Source organism: Python bivittatus, unplaced genomic scaffold (assembly GCF_059951505.1).
Source record: "Python bivittatus isolate LINGU-HERP-01145 unplaced genomic scaffold, Pbiv_v1 ctg000350_np1212, whole genome shotgun sequence".
In the NCBI taxonomy this organism is placed as follows: domain Eukaryota; kingdom Metazoa; phylum Chordata; class Lepidosauria; order Squamata; family Pythonidae; genus Python; species Python bivittatus.
Window position 1 is genome coordinate 23,913,814 of NW_028277074.1, and position 22,566 is coordinate 23,936,379.

General features: G+C 34.8%; 1 long non-coding RNA gene across 1 annotated transcript in view; it reads left to right on the forward strand.

Moving 5' to 3' along the window:
• The window catches only part of LOC112540921 (uncharacterized), an 82,725-nt gene that overhangs the window by 40,648 nt on the left and 19,511 nt on the right, over positions 1 to 22,566 (forward strand). The window contains exon 3 of the long non-coding RNA XR_015796807.1: positions 16,737 to 16,915. This is a non-coding gene — a long non-coding RNA (uncharacterized LOC112540921). The remainder of the gene's footprint in view (positions 1 to 16,736; positions 16,916 to 22,566) is intronic.

Below are 22,566 nucleotides of genomic sequence, written 5' to 3' on the forward strand. Positions count from 1 at the left end.
TGAACCAAAGGAAGAGCTGATGCCTTTCCTTGTTGATAACCGCCTGATTTATTCATATAAAAGATTACTGATAAATTATTGAATTATTGATCATGACAAGCATCTATGCAGAAATCTTCTCCATGCCACAGCAGAAATTATATGGTAATGCAAGGCCTGTTCATAACTTATGTAAGCTGAATGTCCATGTGCAAGAAAGCAAGGCCTCGTTTTCTCTTCTCTGGTTTGACTATTACCAGTAGAACATTACAGATTTAAAAGCTTTTGATACAGTATCCTTATATATGACAATAAGTAATCTGCTAATTAGCAGAGGTTATCCTGCTAAATTAAAAAAATGTTTTAGGATTTACTACATAACAGCTTTTTTTTATTGGTGGCAGACCATTATTTTAAGCATTACATCAGAAAACAAACAACATGTTGTTGGTAAATAACTGGTATCTAAAGCATGCTGTGCAAATGAACAAATACGTATTTGTGTATATTGATGAGTTTTAAAGAGAAGGACTACAGTGAGATTCAGGTCAAGTGCATGGTTGGGTCTACAAATACGTAAGAGTCTAATCCTTTTGACTTACAGTAATATTGTATTTTAGTTTGATAACAAATATTTATTTGTCAGGTATATCCTAAGCAAATTCATATTTCTTTCTTCAATGCAACATGAATATACAATGAGTTAGAATAAAATTGTCCTTGAATCGTAAGCAAGAAAGTTTCAGTCAACTCAGGCAACAAATGAAGTGGATTGATGGCAGATTCTTTTTTTAAAAAAAAATGTTCCCAAGGGTAGTAATATTTTGCTTCTCAGATTTGAACACCAGAGTTTCTAGCCTATCCTTCTGTGTTTGTTTTCTTTGGAATGGGAATGTTTAAAATAGGACTTTTTCATCATCTCCATTATTTTAGAACCAGCAACTCTGTACGGAAGAGTAGTCGTATCTATCTAGAAACTGTCATTTTCACTCACAGACCTTGGTATCCGCTGGGCTGGAGGCTCTATAACAATGTTTTTCACACTTGGCAACTTTAAGATGTGTTTAAGATTCAACTCCCAGAATTCCCCAGCCACCCCACAGAGGTCATTGGAAACAACTGTATTATCTGGGCTACCCTAAGTACTCATTTCCATTACAGCTTGCCATTATAAGAACCATTAAACTTTACAACTTGGATTCTACAGGGTGTTCTTTCCTTTTCCCAGTTTCTTTACCTTTTGTATCCTCATCATAATCTTGAGGGCAAGTATGGTCTTATGCAACAGTCACTTGTTTATGTAGTGGTAAATTTTCAGATGGAATATAAACATTTAGGATATGGAACCTTAATTCTGGAAATTATTTTTAATAGATTTTATGTAAACTTATTGTAAACTTAATTACCAGTTGTAATAGTGATCCTTTCATATTTCAAATTTTGGGGTGAAAAAAATGTTACACTATTTCAAGATGAACAGTGTCATAAAACTAGTCATAACTTTTTTCACTGTTGATTAAGCAGGGTCAAAACTGTTTAGTACTGGATGTGACACCACAAGAGAATTACAAGACTATAGGCTATATTGGGAAAGTAAAAAAAAGAAAAAAAAACCTGAAACAAGACAGTGGGAAATCACTTTCATAGCATTGCCAAGAAGCTGCATGACAATCTTTATCTAGTCACCAGGAGTCAAACTCAAGAAATACTTAGCCTTATCTTAATTGTAATGCAAGAAACATTACTAATTTAATGAAATTATTTATATACCATAAAACAAGCAAATCATAATCAAGGGAATATAAGGATATTCCATGATCTGTTGAGTGCTTATGCTTATTGATCATTTAGCATAGCCTTAGACACTTTATATTTCAGATAAAAAAACATGAAGGCATAAATCTCTAATTCAAGATGTTTATAGAATGGGGATTTAAAATTTGTGAATTAGCATATGGCTAAATGTTAGTTATATGATGAAACTCAAGGGAAGGGGCTGTCTTTTATACTAATAATCTTTTAGAAATAGCTTAATAATATTGTAATATTTAAAACAGTTGTGTGTGTGGAACCACAACTGAATTATTTTGATATATACAAATGTTGCTTTTTTAAAAATCCTAGTAATTTAGTGTTTATTTTAAGTAGCTCAGTAGCAAGGGGAATGAAAATTGGGGAGGAAGATGTCTGACCTAGGGGAAAGAGGTATCTCAGAATTACAGTGGGACTTTGGGTAATGAGCCATTATACATATTTACCTAATCAGCAGTCATGAGGGGTAGGGTTCATTTGAATAATTTCCAAGTATAGAAACTATAAACTGAGAATTTTAGTGATCTGTGCCATGGATGTTTTGTGTTTTATATAGCTGCATTTCAGAATTTAGAAGGTGTAATGCTACTTGAGACATTTGGGTGTGCATATCTTAAGCAATGAGCTGAATAGCTAAACAAAGGCATTTAGAACTGGGAGAGTGATATTGAAAGATGTGATGTTTGGAAGGGAAGGGGAGCAGGAAACGTTGTTGGTATTAGAGAAGAATGGAATGTTTAGAAGACCAGAACTTGTAATTTCCAGGATAAGGGCGGCTGCTGCTGCAGTCTGTAAGAGCTGTGGGAAGCGCTGACTCGATTAGGCAGCTACTCACAGGATATAAGGGGGGAAGTATGATCAACTGGGTAGAGGTCACAAAAATGCCACGTGTTACACTTTCTAGTGATGACTTGGGGCTACTGTGGTCACATATCCTGAATTTCCATCATCTAATATACATGGTTTATAAAGAAGGGTGGATTTCAGGATATTGGGTGTGTAGAGTGTGTAGGCAGACGTTCTTAAACTGAGAGTGGGTGGGGTTTGTAACACTTCATGTACTTTTTCTCCAACACCTTTTAAAGAAATAGACTCCCAAAAGCTTGTGCCAATTAGGTTATAGTCTAGGGTAGATGCTGATTCAGTTTTAATGGACAGTAGGAAATGTCCTATCTTACATAATAGTTATGAAGTATATTTTGATAGATTATAAATTAAGTTACAGAGAATTGCATAGTAATTAAAAGTTTAATTGGGCTATAGTAAAACACAGAAACACAGATTTTGACAGTCCCACAGATTTTAACAGTCCTCTTATAATCATACATTTCAAGGATGAACATGTTTCATAAATCAATATTCCAATTGTCTTTTGGTTATATAATTATCTTTTAATTTTACACATATAAAAACTATATATGTATTTTGTAATTTGTACATCTAAGTTAGTAGCTGTTATGAATGTAATTTGTGACTAATGTACACAAATGCTTGGCTCAGAAATAGTGAACAGCTTGTTGGTACTAGTGCTTTCCTTTTCTAAGCACATAGCATTTCTCAGTTTAAAGGAATAGTAAGAATTTAAAGAATTTCTGTTTCTTGCATGTAATTGGTCTTCAACAACTCTCCATAGTTTTCTTGTACAGGCCTTTTCAGGCATATACTGTATGTGCCTCCACCCTTTTTCTTTTTTATATGACTCTTGTAATAATATGTAGGTCTTCCTTGTGTTTTCTTTTTAATTTTCATTCCAATTAAATCAGGAGTCATATTGTCCCAGTTTTTGGATTGTGCTCTAGTGCAGATAATTATCACCCTTTTACACTTTGCATCAATTCTTGACCCTCTCGAGTTTTATACAGTACTATTCATTGGTTTTCAAGCATTAGGATACCGGGGCCTCCTTCATTTACAGCCTAAAAAAGATAATCCTATTAAGATATTATCTCTTCCAAACTTGGAAGTTACCTTTGGTTTTTTTCTGTTTTGAGATCTGAATTATATCTCAGAGTTCCTATTGAAAAAAAATCAAGCAGTTCAGTATTTTAGACTTCAAGTTCATTTGAAATTCCTGTTAAATTCAGTAGATTTTAATTATGGCTCTTCTCACATTTTCCGTTATTGTTACAATTACAGACCTGACCATATGCCATGGATTAAACTAGGTAATAATACAGTAATATAAGAATCCAGTACTTTATAAAATGTTTGTGTAGTTGTTTTTCTTAGCATTTGTCCTGCATGGTTACAGGGTCTTCTTGTTTTTGGACTTGCCTGCTCCTTACCGTGAAGCTGTCAATGTACGATGCATCAAGAAGTTTGGTTTATCATCTGGCTCTTCAGAGCCTGATGCTGATTAAGGAATGATTGACTGGCCCAAAGTTATCCAGCTGCCTCTGTGCCTAAGGGAGGACTAGAATCTGGGTCTCCCCACTCCTAGCCTAGCGCCTTAAAGCACTACTTCCCTCTATATCTTTTATGTAGCATGATACCTAAAATGATCCTATATATATTCTTGAGGATTGATTATTTATAATAAAAAATGAAAAAACTATAAATGAAGCAGAAAAGAAAGAGAAGATGCCTGGATGTGTTATGGATGCCGCCATTATCTTTCATCAGTTCTTCCTATTTTAAATTGTTCCACAAGGCAAAATGAATTTAAAATGCATGTAATATATCATATATAATCATACTTCTTTGGGCTTAAGCCATGCCAACTTATTTTGTTAATTGTAATCTATCTCAGTTAAAATTCTAAGCCAGTGTTTCTTTTTGTCAGAAGAAAGTAATGAAAGTCTATAATAAGTCCCATTGCTACTACAGGTAGTCCTCGACTTACAAGCACAATAGGGACCAGAAAATTCATTGTTAAGTGGTACGGTTATTAAGTGAGGCATCATGTAACCACACCCAATGTAAGAGCTTTTTTGCCACAATTGTTAAGCAAGGCATCATGTGACTCTGACTTGTGACATTGCCTGCCAGCTTCCCCATTGACTTTGCTTGTCAGAAGCCAGCTGGGAAGGTTGCAAATAGCGATCACATGATTGCAGGATGCCGCAACTATCGTAAATGCATAAAAGTTGCCAAGTGCCTGAATCATGATCACATGACCGCGGGGACACTGCAATAGTCATAAGTCCGAGGACCAGTTGTAAGTTACTTTTTCAGTGCTGTTGTAATTTTGAATGGTTGATAAACAAATGGTCATAAGTCGAGGACTATTTGTAACAATTTATTTTGATTGTTTAGAGAAAATGTGCTTACTGTATTTAGAATGCTGACATATGTTCATCAACATTTTGAATTTATACAGCTTTCTTATTTCCCTAATATGTGAAGTAAACGGTACTGCTGAATGCTGTGATATAGCATCAGAACTCTTGAATCCTGAATCAGACAAATGTACAAAATACTTATATTGTTGTAATATGTGTCTCAGTGAGCTTAGTCTTTTAACATCAGTTGGACTAGGACTATCCTAGAATTCAATTCTCAACTTGTTTATTAGTGAGTTAACTTCACTAAATGCAGTGAAGCTACCTGTAAGAAATCATGCTTAGCGTTTCACTGCTAATTCAAAAATTAGTTATCTAAGCATTGGAGAATTTCTGGATGTGTTTTATACTGCCAGGAAAACAGAAGGTGAACTGCAGAGTATGAGATGAAATGAGTCCTACCATGATGCAGGACAACCTTTCCCACCTTCATGCCTTCCTGATATATATATATATATTTTGTCTGCGCTCAGTCATTGCTGACCCTGCAGTGACTGCTTGGATGAGTCCTTGCAGTTTTCAAGGCAATTGTTTTTCGGAAGTGGTTTGCCAGAGCCTCCCTCCTAGAGCAAAGCCCAGCTGGCGAGCGCAGGAGGCGGGTTTCCGTTGCTTCGCGCCCTTTTCGGGCGCGCACGGTTTTTTGCGCTTACCGGCAACTGCTCCCAACTCCTTTTTGCAAGGCGCCACCAGCATTTTTCCTCCCACCGGAGTGAGAGTACCCATTTATCTACTCACGTGAGTTTTCGACCTGTTGGGTTGACAGGAACTGGGGAGGAAACAGGAGCTCACCCTGTTTAACGCAAAGGCTGGACTCGAACCGCTGAAGCGTCAACCATTTCTGGCCGGCAACTTTCAGCGTCATTAAGCCGCTGCACCACCACGTCCCCCTTCCTGATATATTAGGATGACATATTTTACATTTCTTTATATGGTTGCTTATTTGCAACAGTACCGGGATGTAATTGGGATATAATACACCCATAGTCTACACCTTGGGTTGTGAATATTACATTTTTTTTGTATCCACAAAGTAAGATCAGGTTTCTTTCTCTCCCATTGACTGATTGATCGATTTACAATATTTGCAGACTACCTCAGCTGTGAGACAAAGATTGAACAAAGTACAGTAAATGTTCTTTTTAATATCTTCACTGTTTGACATATTTTTTTTCCTTGAAGGATAAGACCATCAATGGCAATTAGTCATGACACCTATATATTACTCTGATATCAGATATAATATGCCTTGTGCTTTAAAACATGAGTGATAAGATATCTTGATGCTCAGGCCCTGTTTGGGCATTTCCCATTGATGTCTGTTTGACAGCTGTGGAAACATAATACTTTATTGTAAAATAAAGTAAACGTAAAGTAAAATAAAGTAAAAACTAAAGTAAAATAAAGTACAATAAAGTAGAGTATTAAACATAATACTCTACTCTGCCCCAGAATTTCTCTTTTAATATATTTGGTCGCATCCTTGAATTCTGGCTACAGGATTCCTGTTATTATATCCAGGAATATATATTTTTTGTTTCTTACCCCTTGATCCATTTTTTTTAAAGATGCATCTAGGACATCAACACTTGACTTTTCTGCAAGAATTCCTGTACTTTCAATGGTTTAATTAGAAACAGGCACTAAGAAGATGTAGTTAGTTGTTATGTCATCTCCATGCCAGAAAAACATTTCATCTGTGCAATTTATGCTGTCAGTTGGCTGTTAAAGGAGTCCTGCCAAAACAAAACAAAAAACATAAATAATTACAATCCTTTACATATTTGCTATGAAAATACAGCTTCTCTCTATTGAAAACTGTAGATGGGGCCAATATTTGGTGGTTTCTTAAATGAGGTATTTGGGGTTTTAAGGGCAAAATAGTTATCTTAAGGCTTGCAGATTTTCAATTCACTCATCTTTCCATGAACATTCTCACTCGTTTTTGGAGTAGGGCTCTTGACATGGTACAGGTGCAGACTTCGAGCTGGCAGATGTCATGTGCCCATGACTGTTCTCTCAGTCCAGTATAGTTTTCACTGTTCATACTAAGGCTCAACCCAGGCATGCTATCAATCATGCGCCCCTTTTCTACTGGTTTTCTCCTCAATTGTGGAAGAACCAGCTTCTTTTAACCTATAAGTTTTTTTAAAAAGTGACTTTTGTTTTCATATGAGTAAAGATGTGCAGTTGGTTGATTAGTCTACTCAGTATTACTATTGACTGATGGTCTAATTTCAGATATGAATCTGTACTCAGGTAGGAAGATACATAAGAAGTTTTATTTCCAGAGTATGTGCTCTATCAATTCAACCAGAACAGTTCCTCATAGATAGAAAGATCAGTGTGAACTTATTGGCCACATTTGGATAATCAAATCCTAGCTTATTCAGATAAAGATGCATGAACGGAAACAATCTAGAAGTCAAAATTAATCAAAATCTGGAATTAGAATTAATGGTTTGTAAACAAGCAATAATGTGTTAAATATTTTGATCACCCCCCCCCAAGGATTGTGTTAAAAGTGATTAATAAAGGCTTTGAAACTTGATGAGTACCCGTCAATCCATTCTATTGGTAATTAACTTTCTGAAATGCTCTGTGCTCCTACACTCCAAATTCCCAGGCAGCCTCCTCTCCCATCTTGACAGTGTAGAGCAAACAGAGAATAGTCTCAAATTTAGCAAGGGTCCAAGCCATACAGGGTTTTAAAAGTGATGATCAGCATTTTGAACTGGGCCTAGAAGTCTACCAGCAGCCAATGCTGCTTCCAGAGGATAGATGTTATTCTACTTGGTGCTGGTCTGCTGCTGTTTGAATAATTTGGACTAACTCTGTATGGGAAGTATCCTCCAGAACCCTTCTTGACTGAAGCTGTCTCATCTATAAACGATTAATAGTTTTAAATTTGATTTTGTTCCCAATTTTTAAAAAGAATTTAAATTTATGAACTTTCCTCATGAGTTTATTTTCAGTAACCTTACTTAGAGCTTTGTAATGGTTAGCACTCTACATAAGCCGAATGCAATTTTTTGGTTTTTGTTTTTTTTTTAAACAGTGCTACTGCATACTTGTGGCCAAATTTTTGCCAAATACCCCGATGAATAGCCACAGATTCAGTCTGGGTGGTATAAACAAAAATAATGGTTTTCTGTTTTTCTGTTGACTTGTTTGATAAACTAAGAGCATTATTTTTATTTTGTGAGTTGTGTGCCTGATTTTAAGTAAAAGTACATTGCAGCTGCTTAACAATATTCCAAAAAAGGTTATAGTAATCTACTGAATTTACCTACCTACCTATTTATTATTTAAAGTATTATTTTGCTTGCAGAATGTCTATGGAGTGGCTGGCATATAATCTCTGCCTATGGCGTTACAATATTTAAGCTATGATAAAAATGGAAAAATCAATGGATAGAAATAGAGGAAGGAGGGAAAACAAAATCAGGTACCAGTTGTGTAATTTAAATAATAATTCTTATATCATTACAAGCTGGCAATGTTTCTTTTGTCAAAGATGTGTGGAGTCATTATTCCCCTCTACTCTGCACTGGTGAAATCGTACCTGGAATACTGCATACAATTCTGAGCATTGCATTTCCAGAAGGATATTAGGAAGTTAGAACATGTTCAGAGGAGGATGCCAAAGGCAATATAGGGATTTGAGAACATACCTTATGAGGACAAGTGGAAGAAACATGAAATGATCAGTCTGAAGGAAAAAAGATAAGGGGAGACATGGTATCAGTGTTCAGGTACATAAAAGAGTGCCATAGGGAATGGTCAGAAACTATTTTCCATTGCCACAGAAACTAGGACTAGAAATAAAGGATGAATTTTAGCTACTAGATTTCATTTCAGAAAAATTTCTTGCCAGTAACATATGTATGGCAGTGGAACCGTCTACCTATGGATATTGTGAGTCTCCATCTTTGAAGGTTTTTAAGAGAAGGCTGGACAGTCACCTGTTGTGGATGGTTTAATTGATTTTCAGGAAACATTGAAGAGGATTGGACTAAATCACCTTCCACTTCCATAATTTTATGATTCTATGAAGAGGAGAAGCTTGGTAGAATGATCTGTTAATCTGGCCTCTTTCCCATTTCCTCTTCCATTACTGTGGCTTATAGAAGTAAAATTGTTAGGGGGAATAGCAACTTAGATTACTAATGTGAATAAAAATCACATATAGCTATGTCTGAGTAGTGAAAAAACATACACTTTACTATTTCTTAACCTCAATTTATGGAAGATCATTCACCTGCAAAGTAGGTGTAATTTTTAAATTTCATTCTGTTCCTCCCCAAATATGCTAACAGGAAGGCCCCCTACTTTCTGTCTTGTTGGATTAATATAGCCTTATTCAAAGTGGTTCCCTCTAGGTGTGTTGAGATATGCTGGCTGGAAATTCTGGAGGATACAATCCCAGAATTTAAAAATAATGACTGTGAATAAACATCTATGTCCTGTTAAAAGTAACACAAAAAGTCATTGTGCAATGTATTCTAGAGACTATAATTGGTTTTATTGATTTAACACTGTTAAAGCATTCAGCAACCCTATATGAAGAGCTATATATGCTTTATGAAAATGATAGTTTAATTTTTAACTTATTATTTTAAGAAGCCTCCTGTTTCATAAGAATAATAATGTCAGTTATTTAAAAGTGTTATTTCTTGTGAGAGAAATAATACTTGTATTTCTAAAAGGATGCAGTGGGTGCTTTGGCAAACAGATGTATAAAATAGTTCATTATAATTCAGTTTCATCATCGTATCTTAGGCTATTCTAAATAGGGTCATGTGCAATAAAGCTGGAATCTTCACTTAGCTCTCTGAGGCAGCTTTTTACCCAGTGTGCCTAGATAATTAAGAAAGCAATTTCTGCTTGTCTTCAAGAATATCAGACGTTCTGGAATCATTCAGTGAATATTTTGGCAATGGGTCCTTTCTAAATCTCTTAGAATATATGTCTATTAACAACATTTCTGAAAGAAGAAATACTTTATGTCACATGATAGGATCCTAAGGCACCTAACTACATGTAGAAAAACCACAAATCTTTTTTTTGAGATTGAAAATTGCATTAAAAAATGAAACAAACTTATATGCGATAAATGAATTATGTAGATAAAAGAATGCAAGTTTAGCTTCAACTTGTTTACACAAGTAGGAAGAGTAAAATTACGTTGTTTTTATTGCATTCCTTGGATATAAAAGATTTGATCAACATGTAATTTATATATCTGAAGTGTTAATTAAAATGTGCATGTTGGAAAAAAGTCCAAGCTTTGGACGTAATAAGTCTGGATTTCACAATTTGGCAAGTTATTATCTTGGCATCCAGTAGCTGTACTCACAGCCATCTTCAGGAGGGGGGCAGAGGGCAACAAGTGATGCAATGTGTTTTGTGACATTGCTATGGAAACCCTGCCCCTTATCTATTTGTATGTGATGTCAGAACACAAGTACAAAAGGGTAGAGTTTGCATCATGATGTTGCAGTGCAACTATGGAAGGGTGGAATATGTCTTGATGCCACAATCATTTTGGCATCATTGTTAGGAAACACTTATGGCTATATTATATTCAAGGGTAGGGCTATTTTTTACTAAAAAACTTTAAAATAAAAATCTCATTTAAGAAAAGCTTTTTTCCATCAATTATGTACATTAATAGCCAAATCCTGTGCAATTTTCTGCAGAAAGTTGCACTGTGTTGACCTACAAATACACATTCACAATGCAATCTAAACATATTTTCATATTCTTCCTTCTTTATATTATTTTCAGTGGTTTCCTAGTTTTGAGAAGGTCAAAATGTTGGGCTAAGACCAGGGAGATGCTCAAATATTCAACTGTAAAGCTCACTGAATAACTCTGAATCAGTATCAGCCTTTCCAACTAATCTACCTCAAAGGCTTATAAGAAGAGAGGTGGTGGGAAGCTTGTATGTTACTTTGATCTTTTTAAAGAAAAGCAGGATTTAAATGTAATAAATGAGCATAGGTAATTAGTAATACTACTGAATTCTTATTGGCTTTAAAATTATTGATTGATTGATTGATTGATTGATTGATTGATTGATTGATTGATTAAATGTATATGCCGCCCAACTCCCAGTGACTTTGGGCAGTTTACAAAACGAAAAAAAAAATTAAAACAAGAAAACAACATAAAACAAAAAAGGGCAAAGATGGCAAAGATAACTAATCCAGATGGGAACTAAGAAAAAGAAGAAAAGGGGCTTCAGTCCCATTTGCCAAAGGCCTGGCTGAAGAGCCAGGTCTTCAGGGCCCTTTGAAACACCAGTATGGTTGGTTTTCCTTTTCCTTTTCCTTTTCCTTTTCCTTTTCCTTTTCCTTTTCCTTTTCCTTTTCCTTTTCCTTTTCCTTTCTTCTTGCTAGGTACCGCCAAATTTTTCTGACATTGTTTATTTTTTTCTTTGCAGGCTTAAGAAAGTGAGTGTAGTGTAGTGGTTAAGGTGTTGAGCTAAGCCCAGGAAGACCCTGATTTTAGTCCTGCTTTTTTTTTTTTTCTCAACCCAATTTTGTGGAAAAATAGGAGGAAATGCTACGTAAACTGCCTGAAGTTCCCTAAGTAAAGTGGGATAAAAACTTAATAAGTGAATTAGAGCTAGAAACTTGCTTGGTTTTAGAAAGAAGACAAAAGAACCTGATCCTTACATTATATTTCCAATACCAGGTGTGACAGTGAGTAAGCCCTACTCAGATGTAATCTCTTGATAAGTAATACTTTGACATTAGTGAATCCTCCATACTTTAAATTAGGGTTCAATTTGATCTCGATCTCTTACTCCCTACTCCCTCTGTCTATAAATGTCTCAGCAGGTGGTAGCATCCAACAGACCTTGGCTGGTCTCAAAAGCTTAGTAGGATTGGACCAAATTAGTAACTCAGTAAGAGAATATCAGGGAGTTTCAGAGGCTGTAAAAGCTAGACTGGGATGTCCAAAAAATCCTGGCAAATCCTTCTGTAACCAAAAATAACTGCACGGACGCAGTAACCAGGAATTGAGCTGCAGTAACCATGACAAATTTACCTTATTCAGAATTAGGTTCACCACTCATTATAGTAAAATCATAGCGGACTTAATGGATTGAATTCCCTAAACCAGGATTTCTCAATCTTGGCCACTTTAAGATGTGTGGACTTCAACTCCCAGAATTCCCCAGCCAGCATATCCTAATACAGGTAGTCCTCACTTAATGACCATTTGTTTAGTGACTGTTTGAAGTTATGATGGCACTGAAAAAAGTAACTTATGACTGGTACTCGCACGTATGACTGTCACAGCACCTCTGGCTGTGGTGGCAGCCAGCTCGCACTTACAACTGCAAGATTTGCTTAACAACCATGTGATTCACTTAATGACTGCACTGATTTGCTTAATGACTGCCGCAAAAAATGTAAAATTGGGTCTGGTCACATGATGCCTTGCTTAATGACTGCCCCACTTAACAACAAATTTTCTGGTCCCTATTGTGGTTGTTAAGTGAGGACTACCTGTATATATTTGTGTCCTAGTGCATATAAAAGAAGGCTTTCTTCCTCCCACACTTTCATTATAGAAATACAAGAAAAGGAGAAACTGTAGATAGGCAATAAAGCCTAATAAGATACTATAACTGTTCAGATTTGATTCCAACAAGTGTTTGGAGCATGAACATAGTATCTGTTTGCAATTCTTTAAACCAACTATGTCATTTTCTGGGATCAGATGGATCCTGCATACTATAAACATCTTTCTGCATTGTAAAATCCTGAAAGATACCTCATCCTTATTGCATTGAGAAGAAAATGAAAAGAGCCAAGCACTAATATTCTTATGGCAACAAGAATAGACTATATACTGTATATGAAGACATGCTAATATTTCCTTATGTCATATTTTGTGTTTGCTGGATGCTAGCTACCACAGCTCCAGCCGCAGAATTACTTTGAACACGCAATTCACATAGCAAGAGATATACTTTGAATGCTGATAATAGGTTTCCTGGCATTCTGGTTATACTTTGAATTTAATACAGCTTTTGAGCATCATTGTGGCATAAACTTTGGCAGGCTTGATGCATCAAGTTAAGATGACCTTTACAATGGACTAATCTTGCCACTTCTTATTTTGTTTTTGTTTTGTAATAGGATGGCTTAATATATCAGGAAAGAATAAAACAATTAGTTATGGAAAGAATAATCTTCTCATAACATTAGTGAACCTACACAACATCCTAAACTTAATGCATGTTTATTTGGAAGAAAGTCACAATTTGTTCATTTGTCCTTAGGTCCAAATGTGCATGCATATGACATAGTCATATAAATTGGGAGTAAAGAAGAAATCTGATAACGTGTCACAAGAATTTGGAGTTTTTCCATCTACAGTAATGAGAAAAAACAAACCTGGAGTAATATGCACATATATTCAACACCCTTCAGAATTTAATTTGAAATTGAGCATGATTGAGTCATATTTCATTGATTTCCCTCCCACCCCCTATCAGTGGGACCAATTTTTCATTCATAACCACACATTGTTATGTCATGCAGTAGATCTTTCATCTTCTAGTTTTAGAGCTAATTCCTTTGGTGCTTATCCTTGTGACCCAGAATCACAGCTTCACAGCTGCTAGTTGAACAGTACTAGGACTTGTGGATCGCATGCAATTGTTTGCAACCCCTCCCATATTTTCAACTGTAGGAAGTGTATGATGATCTTTTATTTCTCCATTTGGACTGCTGGTCTGTTAAAATTCACTATGTATACAAACTACACTGTGTGTAATTTATCTGGAGTCTGATTTATGGACTTTCATTAGCAAACTAATTAAAATGTTTCAGATGTTAAAATTTGAAATTTTAACATTTGAAACATCCTTTTGTTGTAAGCACATGCTTTAATTTATAAACACCTTACTTGGTTGAAGTTCTGAGAAGTTTTAAATACAGAATACAAATTAACAAGATATATTTTCCAAAAGTAGTACTGCATTCAGAAAGGTGTATTCCTTTTTGCAAATTTAAATACTTTTTCACACTTGTGTAAAAATGCATTACTGTACATTTTACTGTATTATATATTAATTCTATCCCTGAAAGACCAACATTGAATTGTAATCATAAATTTTGTACCATTGACTCAACAATTGTGCTCCCTACAATTGTGGTTTGTTGAATTGTGTTGAATAAAGTGATCTCTCTTGTGGTAGAGATTATGTGGGTAGAAGATGTTGATTATTTACTCAATTATTTTAATGAATAGCTTGTCCTAAAATCTAGTGAGGTTCATTATACATCACAAAGCGGGAGTGGGATGGCTCCTTGTTTCTTTTTTATGTAACTTTACCTTTTTAAACTGATATAAGAAAAATCAGTTTTTTTGGATGGATTTGTATTTGTTCTTATGCATTGCATCTGCATTTAAATAATTTAATTTGCACTTAATAGATATTTAGTTCTTTATTGGGTATATTCAGAAAACAGATAACATTTTTGTTTCAGATTGAAGCAAACTTGTGTTCTGGAAGTTATGCTGAACTGTTTTGGATTGCTTGGGATTCAACACAAACAAATTCTAGAATGTTTTGATTATTCTGGTTTTGGGGAGTTGGGCAAGATTGGTGCATGTTGCACCCTCTCCTTCCCATCTGCTGGCCCACCTGTCCCTCATCTTCTTAGTACCCTCCCATGTTTCAGTGCCCTCCTTCCCCTCAGCTGGTCTAGCCATTGATGTCCACGCACCCCATGGCCAAGGAAACTCCTCAGCCTTGGCTTTTTCTCACACTCACCTCCTGAAGTGCTTTTGTTTGGAACAACATCAGTCCATATCTGGATCAAAACAGCCGCGTTCCATTTTGTATACAGTTTTTTTTCGTTCGGTTATGTGCTATCCCAAACTGGCTGTTCTGTTCATGGAATGGTTCATACCACCAGAATGTTTAGCACATTCTTTATACGCTTTTTAAAATGCAGTGGGGATGGCATGTCAAGCCTGAGAGTTGCTTTATGATTGTAGTTTTTAACAAAAGTCTAATTCTTAGCATAAATGAATTCTTCAATTTCATACACATTGTTCTTATTCTGTACAGGAAATACAGTACAGTATTTGAATTTAAATAACTTTAATTTCTTTATAAGTCTACTATGTAAGACTTTTAAAAATTCACTTTAGAATACCAAGTGCCTTCAAGTATAGTATTTTGTTTGATTGGCTTGCATAGAGAGTAGTATAATACTGAACTGTATAATTTAATGTTATATTCTTGAAGCCAATAAGATGAAAAATAATGGTTAATGGCACATTGCGCTCAAGAGTAAATTCCAGACTTTCCAGGACTTAATCTAGAATAGTGTATTCCTGTTTTGCCATTCCAAAGTTTACAGTACAAGTTTTTTTCCCCCCTGTATATAGTATAACCTCTGAGTCATACCTATAAGGGGTTCTTCTCTCCTGTACTAAAGAGCCTTGCTGTTCCTTAGGGGTGAGGCAATTTGAGTCATCCTGAATGGTTTGTCCTGGCATATGTTTCATGTCCATAAACTGAGATGGGGGGGCTGAGCAGCAGGAAGCCTTAGTGTGAATCCTGTTTAAGAACAAATATTGCAACCAGGTTATGCTGGTAACTATTGTATACTGGGTGCAGATTTTTAGGGTTCAAACATAAATTTCATATGTTGTAATTCTGATCTTAAAAAAAGTGTTGAATTTTATTTGCAATTGAGAATGGGGATAGGAGAAATAATTTTTAAAAAGCCATGTTAAACTGTTGCTGTTCCGTGTTAATAATGAAAAAAAAATAGTATATAGATGAAATGAATGAGTTCTACAAGTAACAGAAAATGTTTTGTAAAAAAAGAGAAAAGGAAGGGTATATTTGATTCTGGATCCATATATAAGAGAATTGGCTAATTACCTTGACAAACGGTAGTTTAATTTTCTTTTCCCTTAAGGCTGTTTATCCTCTTAACTGCTTTGTTTTCTTAGATGAATCAGAAATGTTACCTAATTAAATGAGCACAGAAATTGGAAGAAAGGGAATATCATAAATAGGAATCAATTGATTTATAAAGCAAGTTTTCAATGCTTCAGCTAATTTTTCCATGTGCTAGATACTGAATAGTTCTGAATGTGGCTGAAGCAAGCAAGTTTCCTGCTTTAAAGCACTAGCAGTCAGGCTGGGCGTTTTCAGTTTCTAACGCTGCCTCCCCCTCCCAATGAATGTCCTTTGTGTAACCCCAGCTAATTCAGAAATCTTTCTGTGTAGTGAGGACTGCCCTATCATGTGACAGAGGCAACCAGTTGCAGCCTGTGATTGGCTAGCTCTTAGAGAGCTAATTAGCGGCTCTGTATAAGAACTCCCTGCCCTGAAGTTAGAAGAACCTTTACTCACACTGCTTAGTTACGTGTAAGTTAAAATGCTGAGGCTAGCCACGATTTAGCAGCAGCATGTGATAAAGTTTAACACTTGCGTGGGCTTGATTGAGCCAAGCGGTAGACAATAAAACCAGCTGCTGCCAATCTGGATTAATGAGCATCTTCTAGGGGTTGGTAACTGCCACTTTAAGATTGCTTACCCCTTTCCATGGACTGCAATTGAGAATCTTTGATGGGAACTTGTCTGAGCTTATTTTCCTTTCTTGTTTTTAATCACAGGAATGAAGCATTGATGACACTTTATCAGCACTGGAAAATGACTGTAGGGGGAAGCCTTTCATTCTGCCTTCTCTTAAAAGCTTTTTGTGATTTGACTTGTCTAGCTGTGATGGTGAAGGATTGTTAGTTAACGGAAGCTGAAAAAGGCATCACCAGGAAGTATTGCTGACTGGGAATGGGTAAGTGTGATGCAATATTGGCTCTTGCTACACATCATCTCTTAATGCAGAATGTGTAAAAAAAAATGTCCTGAATTTTAGATCTTCCACAGTGTGAATAATAGTGTAATTAAAATCAAGTATAATGATTCTTTAATTTCCTTAACCTCTTTTGGTTTAGCATAGGTGAAATAAACAGTTTGCTTTGAACTTTTTGGACAGATAGTTCAATTACTAAGAGACATGAAAGTGACCGAAAAGATAAATACTGTAATTCAGGACAACGTTTTAAGGAAAGAACATGGTTTTATTTTGCTGTTTCTGTTACTATAAATTTACAAGTTTCTATTTTCAGGTAGGAAATGTAGGAAACATTTTTGGGTAGTGAAACTTTAAGGAATATTTTTGGAAGACAAGCGTGGTTTTTAAATTGATCATTTCCCTTTCTACTAACATTATGCAGTAACTGGCAGAGGTACATTGTTATAAACTTAAATATCAGTATACAGTCTTCTGAGAATGAAACAGACTTAAAAAAATGCTACTTTTCACTGGCTCAGCTCCATAACAATTCTTTCCTGACATAATTTATTAACCTTTTTTTTTTAAAGGAACTTGTTATTAAATCTATTGGTACAGTATAATTTAGGAGTGTAAAAAGTGTATAATATATATATTAGTAAAGAAAATCTGGTACAATGTATTCTGATTTTTGAATGAACCTTCTAAGTAACAAAGCTGTCATTTGCTAAGAGAAATTTTTTTTTTTTTTTTTTTTGGTATTAGTCATGCTTCCTTCAATTCGCTCATTTACAGATTTTCCTTATAAGAATAGTTGTCTTGAAACAAATAGAGGAAACAATTAGTTGGTGGTCAATAAAATTTAAGTAGGACTATAATCAGGGAAAAATACAGTGAACTTGTGTATAGAATGTCTTATTTTTATTTACAGTTTTTGGCCTAAATTGGTTTTTTGATAGCAAGCTTGTAGCTTTTGTGATGTTTGAAGTTTTTGTGGTGTTTGAAACTCACTGCAGAAAATGAAGTCAACTTTTACTCTGTAATTTCTCTACCTATATTCATTTTTTTATCCAACATTCAAAATTACACAGGAAGTTCTTAATGAGAAGAGCAATGAAAAAGGAATAGGCGTTCAGATAAGCATACTTTTTAAACAACTCTGTTCCTTATTAAACTGGAAAGAATGTGAACTCCACCTTGGCAATAATTCTTGCCCTAGCTAAGGTGTGTCCAATGAACACCTGGGAAACAGATACCTGCTAGATATAAGTAAATTTAGGGGAAGGCTTTATATTTATTTTGTCATAAAAGATAGGGTTTCTTATTTAAGCTTCAGTCTAAGACTTATAGGTAATTTTTTTCAGTGTAGTATTATATCTGGATATTCTTGAATGTAAAAGAAGCCGTTGTAGCTTAAAAATATCCAGCTATTACTTTTTGAAAAGTGAGTGATCTAAACATCTCATTTTCATTTTATTTACCTGATTTTGAAATATTAGTGAAACGAATTACATTAAGATACGTTTGCTGATTGTGTTTTTAATATTTACATATGTCCAATGAAATAGCTCTCCCATGTCATGTTTTCACTAAATATGCAAAACACTGAAAAGGTGACTTAATTATAAAAGTTTTTGCCTCATTAACCCCTTTGGTATCTGGATACTTGGCAAAATCAGAAGAAAAAAGAGTTTTTGTTTTATAAACATGTGGAGGTTTAGTTTTGGTTTTTTGCCAATCATAAAGTTTCCTATCTGGTGACATGTCCATGCAGCTTTCTTGGCAACAGTAAGGAAGCTGTTTAGCATGGCCTTCTTCCGGGATGTTCCAGTCTATCTTACAGCCTTGTTTTCCCTAGGAGTCTCCCACCTAAGTACTAACCAAGCTTGATACTGCTTAGCTTTCAGCACCTAGACAAGATCAATCAGGTGATGTCAAAGAATTGTTGGTAATGCAAAAGAAATGCTGGAGTATGGTTACTATCTTCAACATCTCAAATCCATTTACAATGTTGAGTATTTATCTGTGGTAATAGAATATGTGAACTTTTAAAAAGGTCTTCATATATATGTATGTATGTATTCATATTCTGAGTGCTGTTCTGCAGACAGCGAGAGCCAGTTCCAATCAAATTATCTATCATATTACGGAGTATCTGTTTAGATTTATGAGTCAGAGAAGATATGATTAAAGTACTGTAATTTTGGAATCTCCTTAAAATATACTTCCAGGTTTTTATTTCCATACAGTATTTTAACTTGTTAGCTTTTAGCATTTCACTATTATATAACTGTATGTACCAGGCATTTACAGATACTTCCCAACAAGTACTGGCTATATCTCCAGAATAACAGTAAGAATTTTCAGACATTTGGTGATTGCTCATTTTATTTGCATATGCTACTTAGACAGTCAGAAGTCTGTTACATGAACACATACATCAAAGGTACTTGCACTTCTGTTGAAAAGGTACAACTCCACAACTTTCTTGAGCTGCTTCTCATTTCCAAGAATAGTAAACACATTCTTTCCTAATCTTAACCTTAAATATGCTTGTGTGAATGTGCTAGTTCTGCACCATTTAATTGTTATGATTATCTTATTAAAGCATATATCATTACAAAGATAACTTTATACTGATTTTTGTATTAACAAGGGTTGGAGAACAATGTTGTAAAATACTACTTTAATTTTAAAATTATTTTATAAGAGATAAAAGCATAACTTCAATTATTTTGAACTACCAGATGCTTAAAAGATAAAGTTAAAAATAGTTCTCAGGTATTAAATATGAAAGACCTAAGAACCAGTTCATTCTAAACAAGGTAAAGAGATAAAGACAATGTTAAGATGAGATCAACACTTCAGCTGCTTTGGGAGAGACATTCTTTGTCTTATCAAGAGGTATAATCTAGATATAGTGTTCAAGGATGAATGGCAAAACAGAGCTTAATAGGCATGATGTCTTAATAGGCATGATGAAAAGATTAGTTTTTTAATAGTGATTGTTGTCAGCTTTCTTAATTTCATTTATTGTTCACTTGGTTCCTTATCCTTACCATGTTTTGTGTCCATAAATTTTTCATCCTTTTCCTAATCTATAGTAATATAAGCAAGTTTCCATGTTACCTTATCAGGAATATTTAATTAAATTAATTAAATGTCCATTTAATGTAGACCATATAAATTTATTATGAGTCTGCCATCTTTAATGGATATGAAAACAGTCTTTAAAAGCCTCAGTAATTGCACTGAAATTGAAAGGGAGAAGGCAACAGTAGCAGTTTCTGTCTTCCAGTCAGAAGATAAGTTGGTGGGAAAAGAAGTTGCAATACAAAGAATATGTATTCCTTGATGTTCTAGGCCTTCCTAGAGTTGAAATAGTGAGTGATTATGTATAGAAGTGACAATGGTAAAATTCTACATCAGAGTGAGAGGAAAATTGTTATCATTTTCTGGACATGAAAATGGGAGGAGCTGTCTGTGGGTTTCCCTTGGAGATCAGGAACTCTGTTGATTTCAGTAGGGTTAGGTGTTTCCGACTGTCCTTAAGTTTAAACTGATAAGTATCTTAAATATTGGGTCTTCATATTTTGCAGCGTAAGTTGAATATTAATGATCATTTTCTTTTAAAACCAATTTTAGAGCCTATTTCATGATGTAAACAGTTATCCACTGGGGTACATTTAATACAAAGTCTAAAAGAATTATGATTCTGGCACACAGGATTATATTTTGAATGAAGTATCATATGTATAATATAAGTTACACTCTCTCTAGGTATATACATTACTTTGTTTTACTAGTCTATTTCAGATATAAAGTGAAGAATGTTCTAACTTGCCATTGGGAAACACATCAAAACCAGACTAATTATGTTTTTCAGTCTGCAGACGTTATTGCACTATAAGGGCTAAATTACACTTTGTTTCTCCCTCCAAGTATTGAGAGTATTCACTAAATTTTTCTTTGCTTTTTTGTGTTGCCAATATTAGAAGTTTAAGAAGTTTATATGGAGGTCCTTCTTGTGGGTATTTGGTGTCTGTGCCTTTCAACTTCCATCAGCCCCTACAGCACCGTCAGTGGAAAGGGATTCTGGGACATGAAGTCGAAAACATCAGGAGGGTACAAGGTCTCTTATCCCTGCTATATGCAGATCTAAACACCAAAGGTTCCTGTTGCCCTGCTCCTTGAAAAAATGCTTGTGGCTGGGAGGAAGGTTTTCATTAGCACTGCAGCCAAGAACTAGGGTTGTAATACACCTGCTTCACCCAGATGGGAATAAAGAAGCAGTTGTTTTATGGTAGCAAACTAGCACTTAGTAGAAGGGAGATACACACTTGGTATGTTCTAGCTTTCTCCTTCTTAATAAGTCTGGCAGTATTAATCATATCTGAAGTGTATATTTTATAATGTATAAAATAGTGTCTATTTCTAATGTTAAGGATCACATAAAATATCTAACACAAATGTATGAAAATTATATTAATTGTCCCTTAGTAGTACCACAGCAATAAGTAACTAATACACGGTATGATCACTTGATTGGAAATGAGATTCTCAAATCAGTATCACTTATCAAAACCTTTTAGACATACCATCCTTAGTCTTCCTTAGACTTTTTTCTCTTTCACATCTTAAACATTTCTTGAAAAAGAGGCAATTTTATTATCCCTTACTGCAGTAGTCCCAACTGACTACTTAGGAATAATTCCTATTGAGTATAGTTGGGCAACTCCTAGGTAAAGAAGCTAAAGGACTGCAACCTTGGGTTTTAATTTTAAAAGTGTACCTCAGGAAGTAAGCCTCATTGATAATTATTAGTAACTTCTAAGTAGGCATGCTTAGAATTGGGGTGTTAAAACAACCGGATTTTTACACGAGTGAAATGGATCTCCAAACATATATGCTTTTTAATATGTTTGTTGGTAGCTTTTTAACTTATATAATTTTCTCATGATGTAAAACACAATGATTTGGTATATTTTTGTGATCTCTTTTATTCCCAGATTAAATTGGGAGTTTTTAAATTGGGAGTTATGCATTCATAATGGCAACCTGTCTAGCCTAGGGCAAGTGCTAGTCAAATATTAAATTTAACATGAAACATGTGTTATTTTTATTATTTCTGGTTTTCATGTTACTTACTAGACTGCAGTAAGACCAATCAATCTCTGGACACCCAGCCCTTTTCTTATGTGGCTCCTATAATTGGAAGCTATATCTATTAAAGATAGGATTTTTTAAAGTTGTTGGCTAACATTAAATTTTTGAATGAAACAGTAGTTGAATTAGTGTGTTCACTCATATAGAGTTTAAAAACAGCAAGTATTTCAGTTGTTTTTGTAGTTCTACTAAATATATTACATAACTATTGTCTGTGTGTATGTGTAAATAATTCTGAAGCCTGCTGTATTGCTTGAAACATTCAAGTGAAAGTATTAATTCTTAAGGGAATATTTAGAGTGCATAACATGTTATTAGGCCGTTTTAGTGGAAATGTCAGGACTAATTTTTGGACATCAGCTAATAGGCAGCTTGATTAATAGTTACTTACAAAATAGCAATGAATTTTCAGGGAAATGATTGTAGCTGCTATGAGCAGTTGTAGATTTACATACCAATTTATATATTGTTTTACTAAACTAATT